Genomic DNA, 12647 nt, shown 5'->3' on the forward strand with positions numbered 1-12647 from the left:
TTGCTTGACAGATTGACATGCCTTCATGTGTTTTCCACTTAATCAGCAGAATCATTAAGGCACTGAGGGTTTTGATGGTCTCAATAAAAAACATCTATTTCTGTAAAACCTATCACTATAAATAATTTAACAAACACTCCCTCCAAGAAAAAGACTATGAAAAGAGAAGAAGAATTATTCTTTCATACTTAAATCACAGAGTACACTGAAGTTGAGCCAAAGGGAATCCAGATTTAAAATGAGAGCAGGATGTTAATCAGCTATGCTCCAAAATAAAGTTTAAAAAAATTTTTTTTCATAAATTTATTTATTTATTTTTGGCTGTGTTGGGTCTTCATTGCTGTGTGAGGGCTTTCTCTGGTCGTGGCAAACGGGGGCTACTCTTCGTTGCAGTCAAGAGGCTTCTCATTGCAGTGGCTTCTCTTGTTGGGGAGCACGGGCTCTAGGCACGTGGGCTTCAGTAGTTGTGGCACATGGGCTCTATAATTATGGTGCACAGGCTTAGTTGATCCGCAGCATGTGGGATCTTCCTGGGCCAGGGATCGAACCCGTGTCCCATGCATTGGCAGGCGGATTCTTAACCACTGCCCCACCAGCGAAGTCCCTAAAATAAAAAAATTTTTAAAGATAAATAAAATGAGAAAAGTACTAGAAAGAAAAAATAAAATAAAAAATAAATAAAATGAGAGCACAGTGATGTCCAACAATAAATGATGAAGTTCAAATGAAAAGCAAATTACAGAAAAATATAATCTAATTTATGTTTTAAATATATATTTTATATTAACTTAAATACAAATAGTATATACTCAAATTTATACTTCCCTAAAGACGATCTGGGAGGATTATATCAATATAAACTGTTAACATTATTAATCAGAGGGGTGATTATGGTAGGGGGAACTTTCACATTCTTTGTGTTGAAATGTTTCCATTTTTTAAATGTGCACACACATAGAGATTGTATATACATTTATAAATTTATACCATTGCAAATCAAGCTGGATATTATATATCTTTCTGACTATCTGGATATCAAGACCCAGTTGTCAGGAATGGAGTGGCATTAGCTTGGGAACCTAATCTCAATCGGAAGGAAGAGGCAATGACTGAGACTGGGGCTAAGAGGGAACTGATTAGGTTTTAGGATGTGTCCCGAGAAGGAACAGCACTCCACGTTACAATGTCCAAGGGAGCATTAATACTCACAGAATCTGATCTGTGGATTGGAACATGGCAGGTAGGCATCTCAGGTCAATAGTGTCCACTGATTTCCAGGTGTACAACAGCATCTTTCTTTGGGAATGAGCAGGAGAGGTGTCCAGCTAGTTGAAGCAGGACCTCAGCCAACCAGAGAGAGAGGGCAGACAAGGCTTAGCAAGGCCAGCCCTGGACAAAAACCTGAACTCAGGGCAGGGCTCTGGTTTCAACAGAGTTAGGGTGACCACCAGGAACTAGAATTCTAGCTAGACATAAGACAGATGGTAGGGGTAAGCAAAGAGGTTGCAGCTGGGTGAGCCACCCTATGCCCAGGTCTACAGGGTCATTTCAGACTCCACGTGCTGGTACTGGTGGAGAGAAGGTGACTTTTTAGCTCCAAGCTTGATTCTCTTGGTTCGGGAACTGGGCCACAGACTGAAAGGTTTAGGACCTAGATTAGGGCAACACTGGACAGGCAAGAATGACAGCAGTTTCGATTTGGTCTTTCTCACCAAAATAAAGAAAACTTTTCATCTAATTCTCAGCAGTTACATATAGGCCAGAAGAAGTCTAGTCCCAAGAGAACGTTTTTTGAAAATTTATAGAACCTTCTATAACCAAGGCCAGGACTTCTGGCTCAGTAGCTGTGAGCCTTTAAGGTTCTAAGTTAACTTACAAGAAGACAAAGAGAAGTCCATTTCACAGAATCTTAAATTTTATCCATGCCATGATGTCCATGTAGAAATCAAGGGAACTAGCATATGGCTTTTCCAGTCTTCACAAACGACACTCAGAATAAGGAGTCTATATGAAAGAGAGAAAAAAATCCTTCCTCGTCTAGCAGCTGTGATCTTTCCCTTTCAGATACACTTGTTTGCCCAGGAAGCTGATCCCTTCCTACCTACTCCTTAACATCTTGAGATATTAAGCTGACTGTGTTGGCATTTCAATCCCCACCCTTCCCACAATCAAGAGATCAAATTAATACAGATCCCATTTATAAACCAGGGAAAATGTAAAGGTAGAATAGTCTAAGACTATAAGCACTTCAGGGAATCATCATGTGCTTGTACTTCTGGGTAGGAAATACTGGAGGACAGAGGGAGAGCTGTAGCAGCTCTGTAGGTTCACTTATTCCTGGGACACCTCTCCAGACCACTGCTGCTAAAGGGAGGGGTTCAAAATAGCCCCAAATTCCAACTGAGATGATCCTCAACATAGTCTTGTATTAAAATCCAAAGGCTCATAAAGTCAAAATATTAAATTTGTTTCAGTGATGCCATGATTTTCAAACCATGCTTCTTTGGGAGATAGGCATTCCACTGCTAAAAATAGAAAAGGGATGTTTTTCTACCCTCTCCCTGCCCCCAGTTATCAGGGGAAAAAATCCTAAGTGAATGGACAGAAGTTTCTCAGTTTTAAGATTTTTCTCTCATGTTTCCTAGATTTTTGGTTCCTGCTATCAGAGGCTAGACCCATAGCAGACCAATCCAGGGGAGTTGGAGCCACAGAAGAGGCATGGTGCTTGCCAGAGACATCACCCAAGGTGGGGAGGGGCTGAGTGGGAGAATGGGGTAGGGGAGAGAGGAAGAGAAATGCTACCTTCTCCTTTCCTCTCTGCCTGCAATCTCCTGCCTTGGCCTCCAAATGGCCAAACCTAACAGGAACCTGGGAAACCATAGCCTGCAAGGATTCACCTCCTGAGTGAGCAGAGAAGAGCAATAAATGAATCTGCAGGCCAAGAGGGCAAGGACCAGCATGTGTCACATCTGATTTAGCAAGAATTCACAGATTAGTTACGTCACATTTAAAATATTACCATTTCTGGGTAGTGCCCACCATGCTCTCATAACATCCAAGTATTCTTGTACCTGCATAGATCTGAGCATGACTGTTGGATTTGCTTAGCAGCCCAAGGCAGAGAGTGGTCTATAACAGTGTTTTTAGACTGTGTTCTGTAGACCCCGAAGTTCGATGGAGCTCTCCTGCAGCTACCACACAGGTAGAGTGGGCTGAGCACACCAGCTCCAACCTCCATACCTACTGAAGCAGTGTTGCTTTTTATCTGCTTCACATACAGGGTCTATGTAAGATCTTGCTTGAACAAAATGCCTCTCAGCATAAACAGATAGGAATTCACTGACATATCAAGTTGCTAGTAAGAATTATCTCAATCACCACACTTCATTTTTTCTTTTAGTTTGTTATGATATATTTTTTTAAATTTATTTATTTATTTTTGGCTGTGTTGAGCCTTCGTTTCTGTGCGAGGGCTTTCTCTAGTTGTGGCGAGCGGGGGCCACTCTTCATCGCAGTGTGCGGGCCTCTCACTGTCGCGGCCTCTCTTGTTGCGGAGCACAGGCTCCAAACGCGCAGGCTCAGTAGTTGTGGCTCATGGGCCCAGTTGCTCCGCAGCATGTGGGATCTTCCCAGACCAGGGCTCGAACCCGTGTCCCCTGCATTGGCAGGCAGATTCTCAACCACTGCGCCACCAGGGAAGCCCTTGTTATGATATTGAGTTATTACTTCCCTACCTGTTTTATCCTCTACCACATTTGTACTACCACTATATGTAAATACAGGCCACCCCAGCTTCTAGTGTGTGTACATAGGTAGTTATGAACCAACCGTTTGGAATTTCAAATGCTTTTTCCCAAAATAGTATCATCCAGGTAGTTAGAACCTCAAACCCATGCAGCCCCACTTAACCATAATGTACCTGAAATAAGATTCTATGCTAACAATAAATAAATTAGAACCTGAGCAACATCTATAATAAAATTCCAAAGGAAAGATGTATTCCAATTTCCCATCTGGAATGCTGGAAATCCATCTCCTGAAGTAGGATCCAAGGATTCTCTTCCTCACACACTCTGCATTTTTCAAAGTAGCACAGATTTTGAAACTATCAAATGCTGACAAAGATGAAGCAAAATACTCACTCTCGTAGATTACTTGGGGGAATAAGTAGAAACAAATATCGCTGCATTTGTCTGGCTCTTCAGAGAAGCAGATGCCAAGTTTGGACTAAACATACAAGAAATTTTATTAGAGGAAATGTTGGTGTGAGAGAAAAGGGAGAGTGAGCCAAGGAAGGCTGGGAGCTGTCAGACCACAATGCCACCTGACCTCGAGTGAAGGGAGGGAAGGTTGGAGTGAGCATCCTAGAATGTGTGTGGCATGTGTGTGTGCGTGTGTATGTGTATCCTAATACATCCTACTGATTCTGTTTCTCTGGAGCACCTTAACTAACACAAGACCCATCAGTAAAATCACAGATATAGATTTGTGAAGTATAAAGGGCTAATCATGTGTTCAGCCTGAAGCACTGACCATAACACCCTCTTAAAAGTGGACCCCAATGCAGCGTTCATTTACCAACTCCATCTAAAGTATCTTTTGAAATGAAATCTACAAACAACCCCCTGCCTCCAAAATAACAACCAACCAGTGAGCAGGAAAGCAAAACATACCTCTGAAAATCCTTCTACAAAACATGACCATGTTTTTTCTTTCTATATAAAATATTACACTATTCAACTCCCAAAGCAACGGATTTTGAGGATAACGGAATCAAGTTCTTCTTTGCAGAACCTCAATTATTTTCAGGGTCATGAAAAGGTGCAGTTGCTTGGCCTTGTCTCTTCCCAGTGTGGGTATCTGAGTGCTCTAAGTTCCCATCCCCCAACCCCAGTATCGTGTGATGAGTTAATAAGGAGAAAATATTACTGCAGTCTCATCTTTCACATCCCTAATAAAGCCCATATTTTAAAGCAGTTATGGAACTTTGCACAGAATCCAGGTTTAAAGGCAAATTAAATATATAAAAAACTAAGCCCGACAGCTAAGTTTAGTTACCTGAGAAACAACTACTAAATTTATCTCTTCAGTCAAGAACATAAGATAAATACTTCAAAAAACTCACTCTGCTTTTGCTTTCAATTTTACTTTAGGCCTTATTAAATAGCACCGTTGGCAAAAAAATGTACATGTATAATTTAAAGCTATCCTGATCAGAATGAACTATAATAACTTGACTATGTAAAAAATTTGTCTTTTTGCTACTGTAATGAAACTTATCCTTCTGTGAGTTTGAAATATTGTGGGTTACTACTCAATATCCATTCTTCCTTTCTTCCATACTAACAGAACCTTCATCTTATTCTGGGTGGCAGCATACCTAGGCTCAAGCAATAAATCAAAATTGGTACACATATTCACGACAATCTTGTTCCCTTTTGACAGATATTAAATATCCCAATTTCCTATTGCAGCTAGAAATCATCATGGGACCCAGTGTGTCTAAAAGATGTAAGGGGAGGTCAATTAGGGCCTTCTAAGAAGGCTTTACTTTCCTGATAAAAAGGATATCCTTCCCCACTTTTCCTAATGCAGAAGTAATGTGTGGAGCTGTAGCAACAATTTCCAGATCATGAGGCAACAAGCAAGAGGATGAACAGCAGTCACACTGAAGATGGCAAAGGAGAAAGTTAGGTCAGTTCCTGAGATCAGAAGGGCAGGATTAAATTAGGAGTCTCAGAAATAGAAACGGACCCAGCAATCCCACTACTGGGCATATACCCTGAGAAAACCATAATTCAAAAAGAGTCATGTACCAAAATGTTCATTGCAGCTCTATTTACAATAGCCGGGACATGGAAGCAACCTAAGTGTCCATCATCGGATGAATGGATAAAGAAGATGTGGCACATATATACAATGGAATATTACTCAGCCATAAAAAGAAACAAAATGGAGGTATTTGTAGTGAGGTGGATGGAGTTAGAGTCTGTCATACAGAGTGAAGTAAGTCAGAAAGAGAAAAACAAATACAGTATGCTAACACATATATATAGAATCTAAGGGAAAAAAAAAAAAGTCATGAAGAACCTAGTGGCAAGACGGGAATAAAGACACAGACCTACTAGAGAATGGACTTGAGGATATGGGGAGGGGGAGGGGTAAGATGTGACAGGGTGAGAGAGTGGCATGGACATATATACACTACCAAATGTAAAATAGATAGCTAGTGGGAAGCAGCTGCATAGCACAGGGAGATCAGCTCGGTGATTTGTGACCACCTAGAGCGGTGGGATAGGGAGGGTGGGAGGGAGGGAGACGCAAGAGGGAAGAGATATGGGAACATATGTATATGTATAACTGATTCACTTATAAAGCAGAAACTAACACACCATTGTAAAGCAATTATACTCCAATAAAGATGTTAAAAAAAAAAAAAGAAATAGAAACGGCCTAGCAATGCTGTTTAGGCAGTAAAATAGAGAATCAATGAAAAATGAATAGTTGGAATCCCAAGATGCATTGAGAATCCAGGAAAGGCTAGCATTAATTTGGAGTAGAACCATACTCTCATACATATTTGGTAACTGTAAATTGGGATAACTTTTTTGGAGAGCAATATAGCAATATCTATCAGTGTTTAAAATGCACAGATCCTTGATTTTTTAAATTTCTAATTGTTTCATTCTTTTATATAATTTTTAAAGGTTACTTTTCATTTACAGTTATTACAAAATATTAGCTATATTCTACGTGTTGTACAATACATCCTTGAGCCTATCTTACACCCAATAGTTGATACCTCCAACTCCCCTACCCCAGCGGTCCCCAACCTTTTTGGCACCAGGGACTGGTTTCTTGGAAGACAATTTTTCCACAGACAGGGGTGGGGTGGGGTGGGGTGGAGGGAGGCAGTAAAGCGAGCGATGGGGAACGATGCCGAGCAGCAGATGAAGTTTGCTTGCTCGCCCGCCGCTCACGTCCTGCTGTGCAGCCCGGTTCCTAACAGGCCACGGGCCAGTACCACTCCACAGCCCTGGAGTTAGGGACCCCTGCCCTACCCCTATATTGCCCCCTCCCCTGCTCTCCCCTCTGGTAACCACTAATTTGTTCTCTATATCTGTGATTCTGCTTCTTTTCTGTTATATTCACTAGTTTGTTGTATTTTTAGATAACACATATAAGTGATATCATACAGTATTTGTCTTTCTCTGTCTGACTTATTTCACTTAGCATAATATCCTCCAAGTCCACCCACATTGCTAAAAATGGCAAAATTTTATTCTTTTTTATGACTGACTAGTATTCCGTTGTGTGTGTTTTTGTGTGTGTGTGTGTGTGTGTGTGTGTGTGTGTGTGTTTATACAACATCCTCTTTATCCATTCCTCCTCTGTGGATGGACACTTAGGTCGCTTCTATATCTTGGCAATTGTAAATAATGCTGCTATGAACATTGTGGTGCATGTATCTTTTCAAAATAGTGTTTTTGTTTTTTTGGATATATACCCAGGAGTGGAATTTCTGGGTCATATTGTCGTTCTATTTTTAGTTTTTTGAGAAACCTCCATACTGTTTTCCACAGTGGCTGTATCAATTTACATTCTCACCAACAGTGTACAAGGGTTCCCTTCTCTCCACATCCTCACCGACATTTGTAATTTGTGTCTTTTTGATGACAGCCATTCTGACAAGTGTGAGGTGATATCTCATTGTGGTTTTGATTTGCATTTCCCTGATGATTAATGATGTTGAGCATCTTTTCACGTGCCTGTTGGCCATCTGCATTTCCTGTTTGGAAAAACGACTATTCAGTTCTTCTGCCCATTTTTTTTTTTAAATTATTTATTTAATTTATTTTTGGCTGTGTTGGGTCTTTGTTTCTGCGCACAGGCTTTTCCTAGTTGCGGCGAGCGGGGGCTACTCTTTGTTGCAGTACGCAGGCTTCTCATTGCAGCAGCTTCTCTTGTTGTGGAGCATGGGCTCTAGAGCGCAGCCTCAGTAGTTGTGGTCCACGGGCTTAGTTGCTCCGCGGCATGTGGGATCTTCCCGGACCAGGGGTTGAACCCGTGTTCCCTGCATTGGCAGACAGATTCTTAACCACTGTGCCACCAGGGAAGTCCCTCTTCTGCCCATTTTTAAATTTCTTTTTTTTGATGTTGAGTTTTATAAGCTGTTTATATATGTTGGATATTAATCCCTTATTGGTCATATCATTTACAAATATTTTCTCCTATTCAGTAGATTGTCTTTTCATTTTGCTGATAGTTTCCTTTAATGTAAAATGCATCGATCCTTTAAACTAGCAATTTCACTACTGGGAAAACACAGGTGCAAAAAAGATATATGCACAAGGTTATTTATTGCAACATTGTCTAAAATAGCAAAAAATTAGAAGCCACCTAAATACGAAATTGGGAAAATAAAGTACATACAGTTCATACAATGAAATGCTGTGCAGCTGTTCAACAAAGAATGAAGTAATATACATGTAATAACATGGAAAGATGCCCAGGAGACATTCTCAAGAAAAAAAAAATCAATACTTATAACCCCATTTTTGTGAAAAAAAAATAAGTTAAAAATGCTACATGCGTATATTGGTATATGTATAGAAAAAAAGTCTGAAAGAGAAGAACCAGACAGACAAAATGGGTCCAGTTACTATGTTTTCATGCCTTTTCCAACAACTGTTGTTGGTGCCACCACATTACCTGAAAGCAGACAATAGGAATAATTCAAGGAGGAGGTTCAGCATGGGTGACAGCAGATAGAAATCTGCAGATTCAGAGCAGCTCCAAGACTATGAGACTTCCAGACAAGATTTGGTAAGGGAAGCAAGTGCATGCCAAATAAGCTTTAAAAAGAGGGAGAAAAGAGAGGAATCAAGAGACTCAAAGTCATTATCAAGGTAAAGAAAAGATTCAGGAAATATAGTCTGAATCTATGGAAGATAAGGAAGATATTTACAGAAGATACGGAGGATAGGGAAATTGTGTTGGGTGGAGAAGAGAAGCATCTGAGTTTGAGTCCCTGGAGCTGGAACAGGTTTGAACAATGAAAAAGTCCAAGGAGGGAACATTCGTGTGGTTGGCTGGAGGGGCAAACAGATGATGATGTCAAAGTCCTTCCTCAGATGAGCACTGCAGACTGTGCTTCCAAACCTGAGGACTGTTCCTGGTTTACTGGGGTTCATTCCATTTCTATCAGCTTTTTTACCTGAATTCTGAATTGCAGCTTTTTTTCTACTTTGCTGCAAAACAGTATACTCTTGACAATTCTTTCCCTGGCCTCTGCTCCTAAACAAGCACACAGCTTTATTTGAGGGTTTCTAAGGGACTTTATTGCTAAAAATTTCAGAGGGTAACAAAATAACAAATGCTACTGATCTTTATTGTTATAGTAGTGTTGGACATATCATCACATCTCTCTTACACCTTGATTATGAACTCAGCTGCCAGATGCCAACCCATACATCTTTTTATTGCTGGTCAGTTTCTAAAGTCCCTTTCATGTAGTCTTCCTCTAGTTTTAGCTCCTTTGGTTTCACCTTTAATACTAACACTAATGAGGAGTATTAGCTTGTAGATAGACACATTACATCTCAGAGTAGGCTTCACACTGTCTCTCCCACCTCGATGTCGTCTTGATTCACTCAAAACCATTTTCTAACAAAGGCCATTAAAGTTGAGAAAAGTACGGTGAATAATCAATGAGAATGTAGACGTTCTGGAGAATAAAAGCAAGAGGCTGGCTACAAAAGTGATTCTGGAAGTCAATGGACAGCAGTGGTGTGCTTAAATGGATGCTGTTGCTATGGAATCGTGGTGAAGGGACAGAGATGGTGGTCTCAATGTGGCAGAGAAATAACCCCTTCTCCACCACTGGTGGAATTTGAAAGGGAATGACCTCAAATGATGAAGTTTTGAGGGAGATGACATTAAAAATCAGGGAACAAGTGTATCCATCAGAGTTTTTAATTGCAATACACATTAACCAACTCTTGGCTGATTTATTTAGAAAAGGAATTTACTAAAAGATAATTGGCTCACATAGTCTCCAGCATGGCCAGAGAACCTAACTTGGAAGCCTCACTGCCAGAAACAATGTTTTCAATCTCACTGCACAGAACTGGTCCTGGGAAGTCACCAGCGTATCAGCTGCTGGACACTTTACTTGGCTCACACTGCCAACACCAAATATACTGGACACCATTGCTGGACAACACCAGGGACAATGGCCAAAAACACGACTCACCTTTAGAACCACTGCTGCTGCCTCTGGAAACTGGATTCACCGCTGCCAACACTGGCTCCAGGGAAACAGTTTCCTTGTGGTCTCTACTTCTGTGCATCTCTAGCTTCCAATGCCAAGTCTAGTGCAGGTGCGTCTAGTAAGAACCTGGAACATGTGCCCAAACCTTGGTCTCACGGGAGGCTGGAAAGGTGCCATCCAACCTTTTTAGCTTCTCTAGTGGAAGCTGGCCAAAAAGTAGAAAAACATAGTCCACACCAGGGATCCAAGAGAGTGTTTGGAAGGGGTGAAAATATCAGACAGTTGGTTTACACATACAAAGGAGTTCCATAAGACTGAGTGAAAGAGACAAGCAGAGTCAGGCCCTCAGACCTAGGAGAGGTGAGAGGTTGAGCTGGAGATGGGGAGAGAGGTGAGAGGGAAAGAATTTTTTCTAAGAACGTAATATTAGAGGGTTAATTATATTGATTAAAGAAAGTAAATGTTCACTATAATCAAAAGTGCTGAAAACACAGAAAGGTTCAAATCAGCAAATACAAATGATCCTCCAGCCTCATTTTACTGCTGTTAGCATTTTCACTACTTTTCACATCTTTTTCTATGAATATATAGATTATACTCTACATAATATTTTTACTGTGTTTTTTTCAAAAATATCTCAAAGTATTATTTTTAAGACTATTAAAATTCCATCCTTTGGATACACTATCATTTTTTGGCATATCACAGATTTTTTTACCTTAAATTCCTAGAAGGGAAATAAATGGGTCAGAAAAGTATGAATATTGACACATATTGTCTCTTCGCTTCAAAAATACTATGCATTTCCAATCATGAATTATGGAATATTTCATTTCTCTGAACCTTTGCCAATACTAAGTATAATTCATTTTTTAAATACTTATAAGTAAAAAATTATCCCTTTTTATTTTGTGTTTATTTGATCATAAGTAAGATTTTACATCTTTTTACATATTTATATATTTATATTTATTTATATTTATTTATATTTATTTATATTATCTATTTATATCTTTTCCCCTTTTTTCTTTTGAAGATACACTTTTTTCATTAATTTGTAAGATTTCTTTCTGTAATAAGGATTTCTTGTTTCTTTCTGTAATAAATCCCTTGTCAAGTAGGTTTAAAATACTTTTTTAAGTTTTCATTTATCTTGCAAGTTCTTTCTCACAATATAGAAGTTTGAGGTGTTTATGTAATCAAATCAATTTTTTAATTTATGTTGTCTACTTTTAGATTTGGGCATCATTCTTTGAAGGCTAGCCTTTTAAAATAAAATTATTAGTTTGAGTCAGTGGCATAAAGGAAACAAATTAGCTTGTCCCTCGACCTTCCTTACGTCAATAAATGGCCCATTCTTCCAGTTGCTCAGGACAAAAACCCTGGAGTCAAAGAAGATATCTTCTTCTTTCACCTCACCCCTCCAGCCATCAGATCTACCTCTGAAACACATATCCAGAACCTGACCACTTCTCTCCACCCAGCCACTACCACCCAGGTCCAAGCCCAGTTATTTCTCACTGGATTTTTGCCCATCAGCCTTCCAGTTTTTCTCTCCACTTCCTTCCTGCCTCTCAGAGTCTATTCTAAACACAGCAATTTTAAAATGAAAATCAAATTACACTAATCCTCCATTCAAACCCTCCAGTGGGTCCCCGTCCTGTTCAGAGTAAAAGCCAAAGTCGTCACAGTGAGCTACAAGACCCTACAGGATCTGACACCAGCTCCTTCTGTGCCCCCTCAGGCCTCATGTCCCATCACTCTCTGCCTCTGTCACTCTGCACTAGTCATCCTGGCCTCCATGTTATGACTCAACCATGCTAAACATGTTCCTGCCTCAGGACTTTTACATAACCTGTTCCCTCGCCTTAGGAATGTTCCTGCCTCGAATATCCAAATGCCTCACTTGCTCACTCCATTCAGGATCTCTGCTCAGACACCACTCTATCAAAGGCTTTCTCTGATCACCTTGTTTCAAACAGCACCTCGCTATCACTGCCATGACTCTATCCTGCTTTATATTTCACTGTATTATTTATTATCATCAGACCCGTGCATTTGTCATGTGTCTTTCGGTCCCTCCTGTCCCTCCTAGAATGAAAGCTCTTTAAGAACAGGGGATTTGCTTTGTTTCCTGCTGTATCCTCAGCACCTAGAATGGGGCTTGGCACTTAGCAGATACTCGGTAAATATCTGTAATAAATGAAAGTAAATATTTGTCTTAGGCCAGGTTCTTTAAGCAGACCCCAAAGCAAGGGTAAGTGTGCAAATGATTTACTATAGAAGTGACACAGGAGTGAGGGAAGCAGGGAAGTTCCCAGCCTTAGCCTAATCCTACCGGGGGCTCTAGACTGCACAGTTCCAGCTCAGAGTG

The sequence above is a fragment of the Eubalaena glacialis genome, chromosome 4 (assembly GCF_028564815.1).
Source record: "Eubalaena glacialis isolate mEubGla1 chromosome 4, mEubGla1.1.hap2.+ XY, whole genome shotgun sequence".
NCBI lineage: Eukaryota > Metazoa > Chordata > Mammalia > Artiodactyla > Balaenidae > Eubalaena > Eubalaena glacialis.